This window comes from Mesoplodon densirostris, chromosome 10 (assembly GCF_025265405.1).
Source record: "Mesoplodon densirostris isolate mMesDen1 chromosome 10, mMesDen1 primary haplotype, whole genome shotgun sequence".
NCBI classification, from domain to species: Eukaryota; Metazoa; Chordata; class Mammalia; order Artiodactyla; family Ziphiidae; genus Mesoplodon; species Mesoplodon densirostris.
The window spans coordinates 30,975,330-30,993,963 of record NC_082670.1 but is presented as its reverse complement, the minus strand read 5'-3'; positions in this window follow the sequence as shown (position 1 = coordinate 30,993,963).

Here is an 18,634-nt window from a genome sequence, read left to right as displayed (position 1 = left end):
ACCCTCTTGTCCTTCCCTCCCAAACGCTCTCACCCCATCACATCCCTTACCCTTCTCATGGCTCCTACCCCCTTATTTCTCACCCTTCACCCCCTCAGCCTCTTCACCCTTCACTGCCTTCTCTCATCCCTCACCCATCACCTCCCTCATCCCTCACCTGCTCACACCAGCTCCCTTTGTTTCCCTGTACCTTGGGTCTTCCATAGGACTCCTTCTCCCCTCCGTCTGCCATCTTCTGTTAGAAGCGCCAAACCCAGCCAACTTCTTGGAGTTTCTGGGTGTGATAATTTCTACTGCAATTATTAGAAAACCCAGCTCAAAACATGACCTGAACAGTGAGGAAATAGTACATTAAGGAATGGAAGTCCAGGAGTGGTTCAACCTTCAGGCGTGGCTTTATCAGGGCTATGTCTCCTTTTCTCTGTGATCCTCTTGACTCTGCCCTTTTGGATGGCTTGGATTCATTGAAGCCTGATTTCCCAGATGGTGGCAAAACAGCTGCAACAGTTCCAGGCTTCACATCCCTATACCACACCACAGAGAGCAAGAGAGAGAGAGAGCTCTCCTGCCCCACCTCATGCCCAGATATTCAACAAGAGTCCCATACTTCACTCTGATCGGGCCAGCCTGAGCCAGTCACTGTGGCCTGGAGAACGTTGAGGTCTCATTGGCTTAGGCCTGGGTTCCTTCCCATCCCTGAACAAATCACTGTGGCGAGAAGGATGAGACTGTGCTGATTGGTTTATGGATCTGGGAGAGGGATTAGTTTCCCCAAACAAACATGGCTGCCCCATATGGGAGAGGGCTGGAGGGGGTGCTGGAAGGCCACCACACTGTCCACCTCCCCAGGGAGCTGGTCTTTGGTCTTAGATATAATCTGAGCTGGAGGGCATGGGCTATAGGTCCTGACAGACCCGATTTGGAGCTCAAATCATTGGAGCTTGAAACATTTGGTCAGTTACTCTCAGGTTAAGGAAGCTTTAAAAAGTCACTTAAATTCAATGAGCCTCAGTTTTTTTCAGCTGTAAAATGGGCATAATTCCATTTGCCTTCCAGAGAAGTAATACGTTCAGATCTGTGTGATGCCTGGACACCAAGGGCACCTGATAGGTGGTGGCAGTAATTGTGATATGAGAAGTTTTAAACTCCTGAGCTCAGTGGCAGGCTCTGTCTGACCCTTGCCCACCCCACCACTGCCCCCTACTGGAAGGGAAAAGCCCTTGGTTGCATCTGAGACAGAGGCCAATTCAAAAGCCTCAGGTGACCTGCTGAGCCTTTTCCAGTCCTTCTGGCATTTGGTGAGTCAGGGACCATGGAGATACAGTTGATCTCCGCATCCGCTACCCCAGGGCATCCTGGGAGAGGTTGTTCCAGGTGACATACTCAGAACTGGCAGGCACGAGGCTTTGAAAACCTTGTTTGCTTCCAAAGTACCAAGAGAGATTCTGGGAAGAAATAAAGGAGCAGTGCTGATCCTGGACATGGATGTCACGCTTCAGAGATGGTCTTTGGGGTCAGACAGCCCTGGTTCCAATTCCTGTGCTGCCATTTAAGAGCCGCGTGGTTTTGCCCAAGGAATAATTTCTTCATTCGCAATAAGGAAATAATAATGGGGCTCACGTCATGGTTTGTTGTGAAGACTGAGTACAATAAAGCATGCAATCAACCTAGGACTGTGTCAAGGAGTAACAGATTATAGATAAATATTATTTTTATTATGGTCAAATACCAACAAAATATTTGTATTTGAAGGGCCTCTCTTCATTACAGCTATAATATTCTTAAATCTTTTTTTTTATTATATATGGGGTTCACTAAGATTTATAGGATGCGCATACCATCCTCTCAGGTTGTTGAAGTTGCATCAACAGGTATTCATTCAACCAATATTTGCTGAGCACCTAGCAAGTGCCAGGTACTTTGGCAGGAGCTGAAAACACCATGAGCTGCCATGTATGGTTGTACAGGTTGTGCACTGCACCATTCCAGGTGTCCAGTCACATCCCAATCTAAGTAAATGACCCCCTAGCACAACCTGTACAGCCACGCAAAGTGCTCCACACACTCTCTACTCAAAACACCCACCATTATATAATTGAAGACTCAGATTCATGCAATGAAGAAAAAGTAGGGAGTACGATGAGATTTTTATCAAAGGAGGGCTTGGAGTGAGGGTCAAACCATGCAGGACCTTATCGGCGGGGTTAAAGATTTGAGTTTTTATTCCTGAAGCAATGAGAAACCACTGGAGGATTTTTAAAGGGAAGCAATATGATCAGATTTGCATTTTAAAAATACCCCCTGGCTGCCATGGAGAGAATGGATTATAGGGGAAAGTGCAGAAATAGAATCCTCCATGAGGCTTTTATGGGAGAGAAATGGTCATGGCTCGGACTAGGGTGGCAGGAAAAACAGAAAGGAGGGACAAATTCAAGAGTTAAGTGCTGGGGTGGAGAGAGAGAGGACTCGGTAGAGGCTGGTGAGTTTTTCTGAGAGAAGGAACCTGGGAGGAAGCCCATGAATGCTCCAGACTTCCTAATATGCATCTGTGAAGGCCTTTATGGTGATCCTTATATTTCCATGCAGCTGTAAGAGCTGAGCTCTAATGGGGGAGCAGACCAGACAGGGTAGGGAAGGAGGCTCGGGGGCAGAACCCCAGCCCAACAGCCCTGCTCAGAAAGATGCTATGATCTCAATGAGGTCAAGGCCATGCCTCTGTCATGAGCTGTGCTGACAGCCTCGCCCACAGATGATAGAAAACCCAGCATCTGAATTCCCCAAAGGAAGGCGCCTTTATAGAAACCTGCCCAGGGCACTGGAAAGATGAGTCAATCCCAGGCACCAGAGTCTGGGAGGATTGAACCAGCCTCAGGAGTTTACCTGTTAGAAAGCCTATTATTAGACTCCTAAATTGGCCTTAATCCAGCCCACAGAGGCGCACCCTACCTGTATGCAAGTCTCCACCCTTCACCTTGGGACCATTAGTCACCCGTGTCTCCTGGCTTCCAAATGTAGTTCTGCTCCACAGAAATGACCCAGGGTGGAGCTGGCACCTCCGAGGACAAAGGTCCCACACAGATCAACCGCTCCACTTCTCCACCACAAGCTTTGATGGAGAACCACTGCCTGGGACCCAGGCAAACAGGCCACCTTCTCCTGGATGATGGCTGGACCTCTGAGCACCTCTCTCTCCAAATCTCTGCTGTGGAGATGCAGACTCAAGCCTAAAAGCTGGGCTCAGGGGTGAGGGGCCTTCAGGATACTAGATAACCCAATGGATGATATTTCCAAAATGGCCTGCACTCTGCCACATCTGGGAAAAAAAGTTTCAATTGTCAGAGCCACGCTTTACCAACAAGTTCAACCTCTCGAAAAGAATGACAGTAAGATGTAGGCTTTCCAATGAAAGAGTCCAAAATACTTGCCTTTTAATTGTGTGGTATTTCTCAGTTCATTTATTTGCTCATTCATTCCCTCAATCATTCAGAAAACATCAATCGAGCACCAGGCATCTGCTGGGCAGCATGCTGGAGACAATGGGAAAATAAAGAGAGCAGGATTGCCACCCCCATGGATTTGCATCCTAGTACGTTGAAACCAAACAGCCTCTCTGCCCAAGGTCTGAAAACTTCTGCGTGCTGGTCAGATGTGTCCCTGTCACTGTTCCCAGCCTTGAGGAAAGGTGCCTTTTTATGTTTAAAATGAGCAGTACTGGGCTTCCCTGGTGGCGCAGTGGTTGAGAGTCCACCTGCCGATGCAGGGGACACGGGTTCGTGTCCCCGTCCGGGAAGATCCCACGTGCCGCGGAGCGGCTAGACCCGTGAGCCATGGCCGCTGAGCCTGCGCGTCCGGAGCCTGTGCTCCGCAACGGGAGAGGTCACAACAGTGAGAGGGCTGCGTGCCGCAAAAAAAAAAAAAAAAAAAAAAAAAAAGAGCAGTACTGTCCTTGAGTATAACGATAGCCACCCAGCAGGAATAAGGGATGCTCTTGGAATACGCAGCCAAAGAAGATATCAACCCTGAACTCAAGACCCTGTGGCCAGGTTTCTAGAATGGACTATTAAGGGAGAGCTTTGCCTATACCTAGAGAAGCAAGTAGTAAAAATAATTGCTAATACTTGGGTTTTCTATGCTCCTTCAATCCTCACAGCCACCCTATGAGACAGGTACCATGATTACTTCGTGGGTAATGATGAGGGTAGTGAGACAGAGGGTGGTTAAACAGCTTGCCCGGTGAGCAGTTAGGACACACAGCCCGACTCACATCGAGGGGGCCCAGCAGCAGGGCCTGGGCCCTAACCACTGCACCACACTTTCTTCCCTGTGAGTGCCTCTTGGAGGGGAGCTTGACCGTCTAGGAGCAAGTATGTCAGTCCATCTACATTGCCTTCCTCGACTGGGTTTCAGGACGAGCACATCAGTAAGAGTAGAAATCTCTATGTTTCTGGCCAAGACTGAGAACTCTGCCCATGTGCTGCAGTTGTGGGGGAGGGTAACATGTTGAACAGCTGTATTCATGGGGATACAGAGACTGGATGGGTGTCAACCTGGAGGGCACTTTCTAGAGGAGAACCACATTCTAGAACGTTGGAACCAAGCATTCCGGCAAAGCTGTCCTCAACTCTGCCAATGAGCGTCTTCGTTAGTGGCTTGGATGAAGTGGCGTGGCTGTGCCTATGAGCCAGCAGAGGCCAGATGGAGAGCCAGTGGGCCGTGTAGATCTTTGTCTTTCAAGTTGGTTGTCTCCCCGGAGGGGGAGATGATTAGAAGCTTTGATGAGAAAACTTCCGGGAAACAAAGGCAGTCACCACTTAGCGTAAGGAGGCATTTACTGGCAGGTCAGCCCTGGCTGGATCCGATGGGGATGCTGGCTTTGTGGTCTCCTGCCCCAGTCCTAAACACCCCGGAGCCTGGGGTTCAAATCCCATAAGACCCAGCTGAGTCAGCGGAAAGGGTGCCTCACTCAGCCTGCAGGCGATTTCCGGTGACTGGATCTCTCGGAAGTGATGCAGATGTGAGACCTATAAGCAGAGGCGAGGTTGGGACAGGGGTCAGCTCGGATGGCTTGGCTTGCACCACTGCCCTGATTCCTGCAAACGTCGACAAGTCTCCTACTCAATCTGCTCCAAAGCCTCAGCCAGAAGACACCTGCGTCACTGCCATTTGCAGATTAGTAGTCATTAGCTTATGATTCCCAGGCCATAGGAGCATAGAATGGAGAGCAGGTAGTGTATTTCTCCTATACGGTTAAGGAACCAGCCAAGGCATTAGCTGCCACTGGGGCCCTGCACAGCCAGCTGGGAGGAGGTATTGGTTCCCATTGCTGCTGTGACAAATCACCACCAACTCTGTGGCTTGAAGCAACACCATTTGTTACCTCCAGTTCCCCAGGGCAGAGGTCTAGCATGGTGTGGCTCAGCCGAGGGTCTCACAAGGCTAAAGTCAAAGTGTCCATTGGTCTAGGCTCTTATTTGGCTGCTCTGGGGGAGGTTGTTGGCAGAATCCAGTTCCTCGTGGGATGCCAGCTGGGAGCCTCTCTCAGCTTCTTAAAGCCACCACATTCCCCGTCATCGTGTTCCCTCCACCTTCAAGTGGCAAAAGTGAGTCAAGTTCTTCTCACGCTTCGAATCTCTGCTTTCCTCTTCTGCTTCACTTCTCTGACTCCAGCCAGAGAAAGTCCTCCGCTTTTGAGGACTTGTGCCTAGAATAGGTCCACCCTGATAATCCAGACTCATCTCTCTGTTTTAAGGTCCCTGACCGTAATTACATCTGCAAGGTTCCTTTTGCCACGTGACATAACATATTCACATGTGCTAACATCAAGAGTGAAGGTCATAGGGGCCAAAGTCCTGTTCCCCTGCCCCCAGATCCTTCCTACTTTTGTGATTGGTTCACACCTTCTCAGAACGCAGGCTTCTCGCTTCTTTAACAATTAGGTATATTGTATCTGCTAAAATGCCCTTTTAAAACCCACCTCCAGGGCTTCCCTGGTGGCGCAGTGGTTGAGAGTCCGTCTGCCAATGCAGGGGACACGGGTTCATGCCCCGGTCTAGGAAGATCCCACATGCCGCCGAGTGGTTGGGCCCGTGAGCCATGGCCGCTGAGCCTGCACATCCAGAGCCTGTGCTCTGCAACGGGAGAGGCCACAGCAGTGAGAGGCCCGCGTACCACAGGGGGGAAAAAAAAACCCACCTCCTCCAGGAAGCCTTCCCTATTGCCCCAGCTCTACCCTGATGTCCTATTATTTGGTGTCCATTAGCAGAGGGGCTTTTTGTTTTCCACTTGTGGTGTTGGTTGCTCTGTAAGCAGCCTCAGGCTAATTCAGAGGTGTGCAATCAGACTTGCCAGTAGAGTGTAAGCTCCCCAAGGTCAGAGAGTACATCTCAATATTACCATTATTATTATCATTATTATTTGTAGCTCCTAAAAAGGCTAAAATGAGGCTGGGCACTTGGTGACAAGACCCAAATCCTTAGTCAATTATTGTAAAGATGTGACCGTGAGTTCTAGAAAGGAGGTGAGAAGGCAGAAGAGGGGTGGTGTGAAGCTGGGTTTTTTACTTCCCTATCCAAAGTGAGGATGCTGGGGATGGAGTTATTAAACTCAGGTCAAGCACTGGCTTCCCAGGTCTTCCACTGACCTGCTGCTGTGTGGCCTTGGGAATTTTATCCTAATCTGCCACTCTTTTTCTCTGAGCCTCGCTTTTCTCATCCCCAGATGAGGACACTGAGCCCACCTCAATTAAATGAGAGCACACAGGGGTGACACACGAGAGGCACACGGCTGCTCCGTGGCTGTGCCTGTGGCCGTGTCTCCTCGCCTTCACACGATGTTGCATTGTTTGTTCTTGGACTTTGTTTTGCTCATGGTTGTTTCCCCAACATTGAGACCAAGCTCTGCATACAGTAGGTGCTTAATATTTGTTGAATGGAGAGACCTGCGGTACATCCAGCTGTCAGAGAGCAGTTACTTCCTTTCACACAAGCGGAGAGCTTTCTGGGGGCCTGTTCCGCTCCCTCCCTGCACCTGCGGCCGCTCATCCTGCTGGGGCCCCTCATTCATTCTCCAGTGTGGGCTCTGACCCCCATGACCCAGGAGCTCCTGGGCATCTCTGGCCGCGATTTAAGCACCCCCTGCCTGCCCCCCCTCCCCACTCCACTGGGCAGGCTTCTCTTTTAAGTCAATGCACATTCTCTGACCCAGCTTGTCCCTGTGCTCTGATCCCAGCCCTGTGGTCGCTGGGTCACCCTGTGGTTTGCTGAAGGTCAACCCTGGAGGAGTCTACATTTTCTTAAGCAGAATCCAAATGCTACCAGCTGAGTCCTCGCGAAGGGCACCGGTGCCGGGTCCCGCCCGGAGCACTGGTTCCTTCCTCCAACTGGGCCCCCCCCCAACCCCACCCACATACCCAAGAGGCACCCAGTGTGGAAAGGGTCCCTCTCCTCTTATTTCTTATACTTCAGCTCAACTGTGTACCAGCCGATATCGTGACTCAGGAGAGGGAGTCTGGGCCAGCAGACCTGGATCCATTGGGGGTCCCACGTCTTTCCGGAAAGAGTCCTAGGGGGCACCTTCTGTTTCCCCAGAAGGGAAAGGGGAGCCATCAGCAGAGGTGGGTGGTCCTTTCCTCACGAACTCCACGGCAGCATCCTTGGCGGCTACCGCCAGCTCTGTCCATGCTAGGGAGATGACCGCCAGAGCTCCTCGGCCAGAAGTCAGCAAGCCCCCCCGACCCACAGTCTTCAGAGTCACTGAGGATCTGGGTTTTCCTCTCCATGGGATGGTCGTCACCCCTCTAAGCCCCTCAATAGTGGCTCCGGGGATGGAAGCCCAGACGTCAGTCCCAAGCTCTATCCAGACTCCTGTGTGTCACTTCCTTCCCCTCTGCTTTCTTGTCGCTCCCTCCCTCCCTCCCTCCCTCCCACCCTCTGGCTTGCAAAGCCGAGGCTGGACTCCAGCCATAACTCAGACTTGTGACTGGAGGGCCAAGCAACTGAGGTGAACTCCAGTCATTTGTGACATCACCCTTGTTCTACAAACCTCCGCTTTGGCTCCTCTGACGAGTTCACATCCACTTTAGGGTTTGGCTCCAAAGCCACTGGTCTTACTTACTCCATATTACCTACAAAGAGCTACTTAAGTTCTGCAAACCTCCCCAGCTGCTGAGGTCAACTGAAGCTCATGTAACGACCATTCCAACGTTCTGAGGGAAAGGACAGAGGCCCGTAATGCTTTTGCCTCCTTGGAGCCCTTCTGCGGAAATCCCTGCAACCACCAACCAAGTATTTCTCAAATCCCCTTTAAATATGTTCGTAGTTTCAAAACATAGAAAGCAACAGAGGAGCTTGGCTGCTCGCAGGCTACACCAGGAGGAGAGAGGCAGAACTCACCCCTCACCACTTTCATCCCTCCTATTGCAGGATCTAGTTTTCTGCCCAGAGCCGCTCACTGCAGTTCGTGTAAAAAGCTTCATAAGATCGGGGACTTGGGTGCTGAGGTTTGATCCTTATCTTTGGGGAGGGGGCCAGTAAGGCCACAGTAACAGTAATAAAACAGTATTTCTGTCGCTCAGAACTGTGACAACCCTGTCTCAGGTCCTCCCCCAGCTCCGCAATCACAGTCATCCTGGACGTTCTGTGACATCTTCCTGTGTCTTAGCCTTGTGGGTCTCTGGCTCCAAGGCTGCTGCTCCACACAGAGACTTGGGTGACTCAGTGGCTCTTTCACTCAGGGTCCTTCTCCCCCTGACATTGGCCGGGAGCTCCCAGGTTGCTACCTCTGTTCCAGTCCTGCCTCTGTTCTGAGTGCCGATGGACTACAGTGAACAAACACGCTTCCACCCCTTGACAGCCCCAAGGTGGTCAGCTGTAAGCCTGTGACACAGTCCTTTTTCTCTCCCAACCTCCCTTCTGTGGAACTCTGGCCCAGGTCCAGGTAACTCATGTTGGAAGGCTTTGGGTAAAGGAGCATGAAAAAGAGAGGAGGATCTGAGTTACACACGTTCGAATTATTTTAAGAATCTCCCTGCTCCCCGGGACATAACCCATTGTCCTTGCACCAAGCATATGCATTTGTACCTCACTTCCCTTGGAGAAGTGATTCTCAGAAGTGATCCTGTAGTAGGAGCACCCGGGGGGATTTCCAACCCTTCCACACTTGCACGGAGTCTGACGCCTGCACTCTGCATGGGTGTAGGTAACACTGCCATTGCCTCCGTGCCAAGTGGACCCTTGGTACTCAGCACCATTCGGGCCCCCATCTCCTCTGGAAGGCAGGGCCTGGGAGCCTGGGAACTACATTTCCCAGAATCCATTGCCAGCAGGCTTCCTGTTTAGATTCCCCAGTGAAGGACACTCATCTGAGAACTGGAAGGCAGAGGGGAGACACTGACCACATTTTTCTTCCAGCAGTGGTGGGCAGACACATTGGTTTGGGCAGATGTGGGGTTTTGCAGCCGCCTCTGGTTTTTCCCCTGTGAATCACCTGCCTCAGTGCTATGGGTAGTTCTAGTAGCTGGAGCTCTAGAATTAGTAGTGGTTTCCTGTGGTAGTAACTTCCTGATGTCCTGAAAGCTAGCAGTGGATGTGAGACCCAGCACCAGCCTTCCTTTCTCTCCTTTGGTCCTTTCAGCAGTCTTGTAAACACTCAATTCCCTGTATCAATTCTCTTTCTCCTTGAACTACATAAATTGGGTTCTGGTTTTCTGACAGATACACATGTTCAATACCCTTCATACCTTCATACCTTCTTCCTTATGAATAGAATCCTGATTTTAGCAGGGCAGCCATGTCCAAGTACTATTCTGACCGATAAACCACAGCAAAAGTCTACTGGAGATTTGGGGGAAACATTTTGCTTTTCCGATACCAGTATTGCCCCCTTTTCCTTGTTCTTTATTCCTATTTTCTACTTTCTGATTAGAATTTGGACTCAGTGGCTGGAGGTTCAGCAGCCATGTTGTGACCAGGAGGGAAAGGCCAACGAAATTGCTGAGACCTCAACCTTGGAATCCGTAACCCCTGAACTACTACTAGGAACTTCCTCTTCTGGACTTCTTGCTTTGGGAGGGATAAAACCTCTATGAACAGGGGAAGTAGTAGAAGATTTGTGAAGAGAGAACTTTATTTGCCTTGAATTATAATACTTACAAATAATGTCTCAAAAAAGGCAATGAAATGTAAAATTTTGCCAAAGCTGGCTAAGGTTTTATGGGTTTATTCATAAGATTAAAAAACACCCCAGAAACCTGTTATGCATGTACTGCCAAATATTAATGCAAAAGTCAGAATTTTGTTTTCTTTCTACTACGGTGACAAATTGGTCTTGGAGTACCCAGTCTGCTCTTAACAAGCGGTAGTAAAATGTTTTTCTTTACCTAGATGGCAGAGATTCCATATTTCAGAATGACTTTCTGTACTTAGTGCTATTGTTTTCATGCTTTTGATTGTTTTTAACATAGCAAACTACAAGACTTTCTTATTTTCGAAAAGAGCTAAGTTCTCAAGACTATCTTCAAGTTTGCTGGTTTGCTAGAACTCATAAAACTAACAGCAAGTTATAATCACAGCTAAGGTTCCTTACAGAAAAAAACACTACGAACAGAGGAAGTAGTAGACGGTTTGTGAAAAGAGAATTTAATTTGCCTTGAATTATAATACCTACAAATAATGTCTCAAAAAAGGCAATGAAATGTAAAATGTAAAATTTTGCCAAAGCTGGCTAAGGTTTTATGGGAAATAGAGCAAGACAATAGGAAAAAGACTACTTACTTTTGATTTAGGATATTTTATAGATCCATAAAGATAAGTGTTAACCTTTAGAAAACTAAGAGTGACACAAATGACTTTTGTCCAATAACAATGTAAACGAATCTGGTTCAGAGGAGATACAACTACTTCTGTCTGGTAGAAAAGATAACTCCAAAGATTACAGTGTTTTTGCTCTGTGGGATATTAACCAGTTATGTTTCTAAATTAGTCGGTATAAATAGTTTGCTCACTCCTGTTTTCTTTGAATCAGTCTTACCATCTTGCTGGTTCCACTAATGATAAGTGCTCACTTAAAAACAAACAAAACCCTGAACACTCAGAATGAAAACACATCGAATTGCGATAAGTTTCTTAACGTTCCTTTGAAAATATCATACATGCGAATCTTCTGACTCTGCAGGAAAACAAAGAAGATAGGATATTACTCATCAACTGTAGCCTGGAACATCTCCCAACACCATGCCACAAACCCAAACAGAATGTCTTGTGAATATTGTTGAAGTATTGGTACAAAATAAACCAGATCACTTATATTGCTGGAATGAAAAACAATTTACAACTTGATTATTTCAACAAAAATGTGACTAGCTTATTTTGCTAGTAATGGAAATGTGGGATGCAAACAGTGCTCAAAAACTGCACCATTAAAAGTTGAAAGTGCTAAACGCTTTATAATCAGAATGGTAATTCTCTTCCAGTGAAGCTCACGGTCCCAATAAAGAAAGTTAGCAATCATCAGGGAGGAAGGAAGTAAAAGATTACCAGGAGTCAATTTTATATAAAACAGCATTTGAAATCATCAAAATTTGTGAAAAAAAGTTTATCAGTGACTGTCAATAAAGAAATAAAAAATTTGGAAATTACGACTAATTAGGCTTTGTAACAATATCAAGTGGTTAGTTAAAAAAACCAGTATTTTCGGATATAAAATATCTAATGGACTTCAAAAAACTGTAATTTCAATATGGGCATATTATTATAGTCTAGATTTATGGTCCTGATTGTTATAAAACAATTACCTACTAAAACATGAAATTGCTTTTTGGAAAACATATATCAAAGCAATAAAATGTCAGTCATAGTTGACAAAGCTTCAGCTATTTCACATTGAAGTGTTGTTAAAAATTTACTGATATGTGAAATTTAAGACTTTGAAATTAGTTTAATAGATTTTGTTTATCTTACGGAACTGGAAGTAGTATCATTTGAAATAATATATCTAAACCTCATCAGTGCTTAAGAAGAATAATTTTTCACTGAACCATAATTATATGAAAATCTCATTGGATTTTGTACAGAGTACCAGTATAATGCTATGGAGAATATCTGAGATTTCAACCAAGATTTTAGAAAAATTTCCAATCTGTTTTAACTTGGTAAGTCACTGTGTTCAGATATCTTTGAAAGATGCAATGGAAGATGTAAATAAAGTAAATCATTTTAAATGTTTCTTCCATAAACTTTTATTCTACAAATAAAACATGATTAGGGGTTGAATAATATGAAGAGCTCAGAATTTAAACAATAAAAGCTGGAAGAATATTGAGACCTTGAGAGGCCTCTTACAGTGTAAGAGCTACAAAAGCAGGTTGAAAATTGTGTCAACATTTGGATATTTTTAAAGAGAAATCATGGATAGCAATAGTTGAACATTTTGAAAATAATTTTTTAGAGATTCAGCTTTAATAAGTGGTATCCTAACAAAAATACCAACTCTTCCTTGAGCTTTTAAAAAAAAAAGTTTCTGTGATGGTTAATTTGGGGACAGTATATACGAGTAAATACGGGAAACTAGGAAAGAGAAGCAGAAGATGTCACAGAGACAAAGCAGGTGACCCTCTTATTTGTCCCCAAAGATCATCTCTCCTTTCTTCTCTGCTCTGCTCTCTGTCCTGGCAAAGCTGACCTGATGGGGCTCACCGGGCTCCCAGGCACTCAGCCTGCCCATGGGATTTGGCAAATTGGAGGATCAGCAAGAGGTCTGAGAAAGGAAGAGGTCTGAAGTCAGAGTGATCATAGCCGGTTCCCTCCCTGGGGGAGTCTGACTAAGGGCCAGCGGCCGCCCTTCCCACCCAGCTCACTCTCCCTCAGGCCTGGGCTGAGTGAGGTCTCCCCACTGCTACCAGCTGTTGGGTGCCACACGCTTCCTGGCCACCCTTCTGAGTCCCTTTGCTAAATGCTACTCCAATCACCCAGTTTGAGTGTGCGGTCTGTTTCCTGCTGAGACCCTGACTGATTTATATCCATTTGAAACAACAAATTAAAGAGTATTTATTCCAAGGGGGGAAGAAAAACCATTAGATTTTTAAAAATTATTTATTTATTAAAATTTTTATTTTTTATACCATTTGAAAGGTTACTTTCCTTTTATAGCTATTACCAAGTATTGGTTCTATCCTCCATATTGTACAATACATCCCTGGGCCTATTTTTTTTTTTTTTTTTTTTTTTTTTGCGGTACGTGGGCCTCTCACTGTTGTGGCCTCTCCCGTTGTGGAGCACAGGCTCCAGACACGCAGGCTCAGCGGCCATGGCTCACGGGTCCAGCCACTCCGTGGCAAGTGGGATCTTCCTGGACCGGGGCATGAACCCGTGTCCCCTGCATTGGCAGGCAGACTCTCAACCACTGAGCCACCAGGGAAGGGAAGCCCCCCTTGAGTCTATCTTATACCCCATACTTTGTACCTCCTACTCCCCTACTCCTATATTGCTCCCCACCACCACCGATAACCACTAGTTTGTTCTCTGTGAGTCTGCTTCTTTTTAGTTATATTCTCTAGTTTGTTGTATTTTTTAGTTTGCTGTATTTTTTAGATTCCACATATAAATGACAGCATACTGTATTTGTCTTTCTCTGACTGACTTATTTCACTTAGCAAAATGCCCTCTGAATCCATCCGTGTTGCTGCAAATGGCAAAATTTCATGCTTTTTCATGTCTGAGTAGTATTCCATTGTGTGTGTGTGTGTGTGTGTGTGTGTGTATGTGTATATATATACCACACCACATCTTTATCCATTCATCTGTTGATGGACACTTAGGTTGTTTCCATATCTTGGCAATTGTAAATAATGCTGCTATGAACAACAGGGTGCATGTATCTTTTCGAATTAGTGTTTTTGTTTCTTTCAGATACATACCCAGGAGTGAAATTTCTGGGTCATTTGGTAGGTCTATTTTTAGTTTTTTGAGAAACCTGCATACTGTTTTCCACAGTGGCTGTACCAATTTACATTTCCACTGGTAGAGTACAGGGGTTCCCTTTTCTCCACATCCTTGCCAACATTTGTTATTTGTGTTAGATTTTTTTTTTTAAGAAAAACTGTTAGACTTTTTTTCTTAAGGAAGAAAAATATCTATTGTTTGACAACAAAAAAATGAAAAATATAATGAATGTTTATGTTCTTTGGATTTATTGAATTCTGAAGTATGACTAAATAAAATTTGGGTTAAAAGTGAACAAAGTTAATAAAGTGAGGCTGATTAATTAAATATGACATTCCAATAAATGATTTTGTATGACTCCTTCAATAATGGAGATGTAGAGTGTATAGCAGTATTAAATTTATAATATATAATGAGTGGTTGTATATTTTTATTAGTGCCCATGCATCTACCATAACAGAGGGTGCTCCTAATATAATAATAAATGATAGATGGTAGAAACCAATTTAAGTACAGAACTTAAAATAACACAACCCACACTTTATTTTTTTTTCAACAAAGCAATATTCTGATTTCTTTTGGTCATTGTCTGGGGTTGAATCATAACCACAGTTTTTCATAAAAGTTAGGAAATAGTTGAGGGAACAGGATCCGTGATTGTTTCCAGGCATAGGTCTCAGGGGATAGAAATGGACTCCCCATCTTCGCTGGGAGTGGAGACCCCTGACTTCAAGCCCAGGATGCTGTGCACAGTTGTAGGGACAGCAGGCCTCCTGGGATGGCAGAGGCAGGACCCCCAGAGGGAGCCTGCTCCCTAGGTCTCCGCAAAAGAAAACTGCTCCAAATCGGCGATAATCTGCTTTACCACCTTGCTCCTCCTGGGAGACCTGAGCTCCAAGTCTGGAAGGTGCAGGCTTTTCTCCAGTGATGTGGGGTGTCACCCGTCGTGGGGATGCTGCCTGCTCCATTCAGACAGGAATCTCCCTCAAGCTTCTTGTTGGCTCTGAGCCCCACCAGCTCACAGGGGACATCCCACAATCCTGGAGCGAGACCAACATGGACACAGGCCTGTTCTGGCCTCGCCGGGGACAGCGCACACCAGAGTCTTGTCTGCAGCGACTGCATGAGACTCAACCAGACCTGCCAGGTCTGATGAAGTTCCTGAGTGAGGGGGGGCTCCCATGGAAACTTCTGACACACATCCAGTGCAGGAGGTGTGGGCTGGGGAGGGGCCTCAGGAGAGGGAGGGTGACGTGCTGGGGTGCAGAACAGGAGGGGAGGCCGGCGTGCTGCTGTGCTGTGCCTGCGAGGCTGGTCTCCAGATGTGCCTTTCCAGATGGCCCCTCCTGGACCATGGATTCCCTTCATGCTGGAGGATTGGGGACAGGGGGTCTTGAGAGAGGAAAAGCTCATCACAGTCAGGACCAAGACCTGGACAGGACCCTAAGGACAGTTCATGTATTGCTTCAACCCTTTCTCCTACCCCGGGAGGCCAGAGGGATGTATTTCAAATATTCATGGCTTAGAGTGGTGCGTGCGCGCGCGCACACACACACACACACACACACACATCAGTCACGCTCCCGTTTTGAGAATGTCACTTACAAATGGTTTTAATGTGGCTGTGATGGTGACATCCTTACACACTAGAAAGGGATTTTTCAGGGACCCAGGCAGCTGGAGCGGGTAATAGGATGGGGCAGACAGTCATAATCCTCCTGAGACGCTCAGAGCGCACAGAAGAATCTGTCAGCTCTTTAGGAACCAAAGTGTCAGGCCACGATGCCCCACGAGGAGGCTCAGAGACAGTTCGCGAAGGGCGGCCCACGCCCGCTGTTTGGAGATGTGTCTCGGCTGAGCCGGCTGTCGGCGCCCAGCCCTGAGCATCAAACTATCTCGGAGGTGGGCCTGGGCCCGGGGGCTCCTCTTCTCAGGCTGCTAATTCTTACATCACCTCTGGAAAGAAAGGCGTGGGCAGCGAGGCAGTGAGCTCCCGGGCGTGACTCTGCTGGGCACACGTGACTTCTCTCTCTCAGGGGAGGGAAGGTAGCGGGGACAAGGCAGGCACCACCTCCACTCCTGGGGGACAACCGTGCACATGAACATGGCGGCCTGGCCCAGTGAGCATGGAGGACGGGAGCAGAGAAAAACAGCTGCCTTCCTCAGCTGTGTCCTCTGTTCGGGAAGGCTGGCCCCCCTAGGGGTGGCTGTGCTGTCACCGCCCCCCGCCCCCCATCTTCCCTGGGACCACAGTATCCTTTTCCTGGCAGTGAGGACAACAACCTCCATCCACTGCACCAGGAACCACCAATTCACGTCTCCCTACTCGGCCTGGCCTGCTCTCACTCCACCCACTCATGTATTCAACACACTTATTGAGCACCTACTGCATACCAGACCCAGCGCTAAGCCTGGAAAGCTCATGAATTCAGGTGGATTTAGGTCCAGATTCCAGTTTGGCCACTTACTAGTTGTATGATCCTCAGGCGTTGCCTGACTTCCCTGAGCCTCTGATTTCATAAAAGGGGGACAATCACACATGCCTTAGGATGCAGTTGGGAGAATTAAGTGAAATGATACTTGTGGGGTTCTTAGCACAGTTGGCAACTACTCTAACTTTTCTTCCTCAGTTCTCTTTCCCTTCCTCGAAGGTAGAGGCCTTGCTGTGCGTCCCCAAGTATCGGCAGCACCTAGCACGCAGAGAGCACCCCGCAGAGATTGGGTGAGGTCCAGAGGTTGCCTGGTAATGAGTTGGGACAGAGGAATCATCCGTGTGCCTTGTGCCGGGGATCTCGCTGCCCCTTGCAGCCCTGGTTATGAGCCTTAGGATGGTAGATATCTTTAGACACTGTCACTGTTTCTTTGTTTTCTTCTTCTCCCTTTTGTTAGCAGATGAGCCAATCAGGACCTAAGGAGGTGGCAACTTGCCAAGCAGGGAGCATGCTGGACGGGGTGGGAGATCTGGTGCAAATCACAGATACTACGTGGATTGCAAGTGTGCTGGTCCTCAGGCTTTTACACTCTCAACATCCACCCCTGCCTCCTCTGAAGCTGTGCATCATCCCCACCCCGTCTACTCTGTAAGGCTGCCGGCAGGGAACAGAGCATCGTATACGCACGATTAAAATGACACAGAGGGCTCACAGAGCTTTGGCAGTGGGGGCTGTCATTGTGATCGTTATTGCTCCTTATTAAACCACTTGCACGTTTGTGCTGACCAAGATGGCTGACATGTTGGAGAGAACAGGGGACAGGACGTTGACACAGCTACTAATGCACCATGTGACCTTGGGCATCTCCTCTCCTGCTCTTGGAACCCAGAGGCTGTGCCAGGTCATCATCATGTCCCTCTGGGATTTGGAGGTTGACGATGTTGAAACCCTCCAAATTGACTTCAGCTCTAGATGCTTTGGAGGGTGACAGTCTGTTGGCATCACACTCGTTGGTTGCTTTAGGCCAGCCTTTCTTGGCGGTCACCCTGGGGGTGCCTGGAGAGGGCTGTCTAGGCGCTTGCTGCAGCCCACATGCAAGGCACCAGTGGAGGTTGCAAGCACATATTTGAGAGGAACATAATTGTCCTTCAACACAAAGTCTGGCAGCCGCAGGAGATGTAGGTCCCTGGCCCAGGGGTTTTCCAAGCCTGGTCAGACTTCTGACTCCTACCCAGTGTGTTTCTGCACCAGAGATGCAGTGAGGGCAACCTTCCGATTCACCCACTCGCGGTTCTCGATTGGGGCTCTTGACAAACCACCAAGTTACCCATCTTTCCGACCTCTCCCTACTGTTTCATGCTGTTTTGCCTCTCAGTAGTCCCACATCGCATCCCAGCCCCACAAGGCATCACAGAGAATCAGGGGGCCACAGAGCCTCTGCACTGGAAGAATCTAGAAGCTTGATTCCACTGGTCTTTAAATCTTTCCAGTAGTTTTGTCAAAAGAAAGTGAAATCACCAAAAGTGATACTTTTTAAAGTTCAATCTTATAACATTGGTGTATTATAGAGCCCATAAATGAGCACAGGGATGCTGTTTTGATGAACCTCAAAATGGAAAATTCGGGATTAGGGCTGAGGGTTATAATCCCATTGACATCAGCATTCAATTTAATCCGCAACTGCTGTTGTTGCAGGTCATTAAGAAGGTAAGTAGTTGCAAATGGTAATTGTTTTTAATTAGCTTCAACCTTAGGTTACCCTTCAATTAAACAGAGATAGTTAAGAAGCATCATTTGAGGTCTGTTTAAAAACAAATTCGCCTGTCCCTTTGGGAGTTTGGGTGGACTGGCAAGTTTAGAAACCACAGACGAGGTTACTCAGTCATGAACATGCTTTCCACGTCTGTATCTCTCAGTGTCCAGCACAGCACCTGGAACCTGATAAATGTTTGTTGAATGAATGAACAGATGGTCAGTGTACTTGATGTTTTAAACTTGAGTCTATATTTCTGCCCAACTTTCCACCATATTCTCAGTGAAGATGATGATATAGATAGATGGTAGATAGATAGATAGATAATTGATTGATAGATAAATAGATGACAGGTAGATTGATAGATGATAGGTAGATAGCTGATAGATAGATGAGAGATGATTGATTGATGATAGATAGATGAATGATGATAGATAGACAGATAGATAGGGATCTAGGAGTGTCGCAGAGTCATCCTTGGAAGAAAGAACTCTCATTGTCTAGCACTGTCAGTG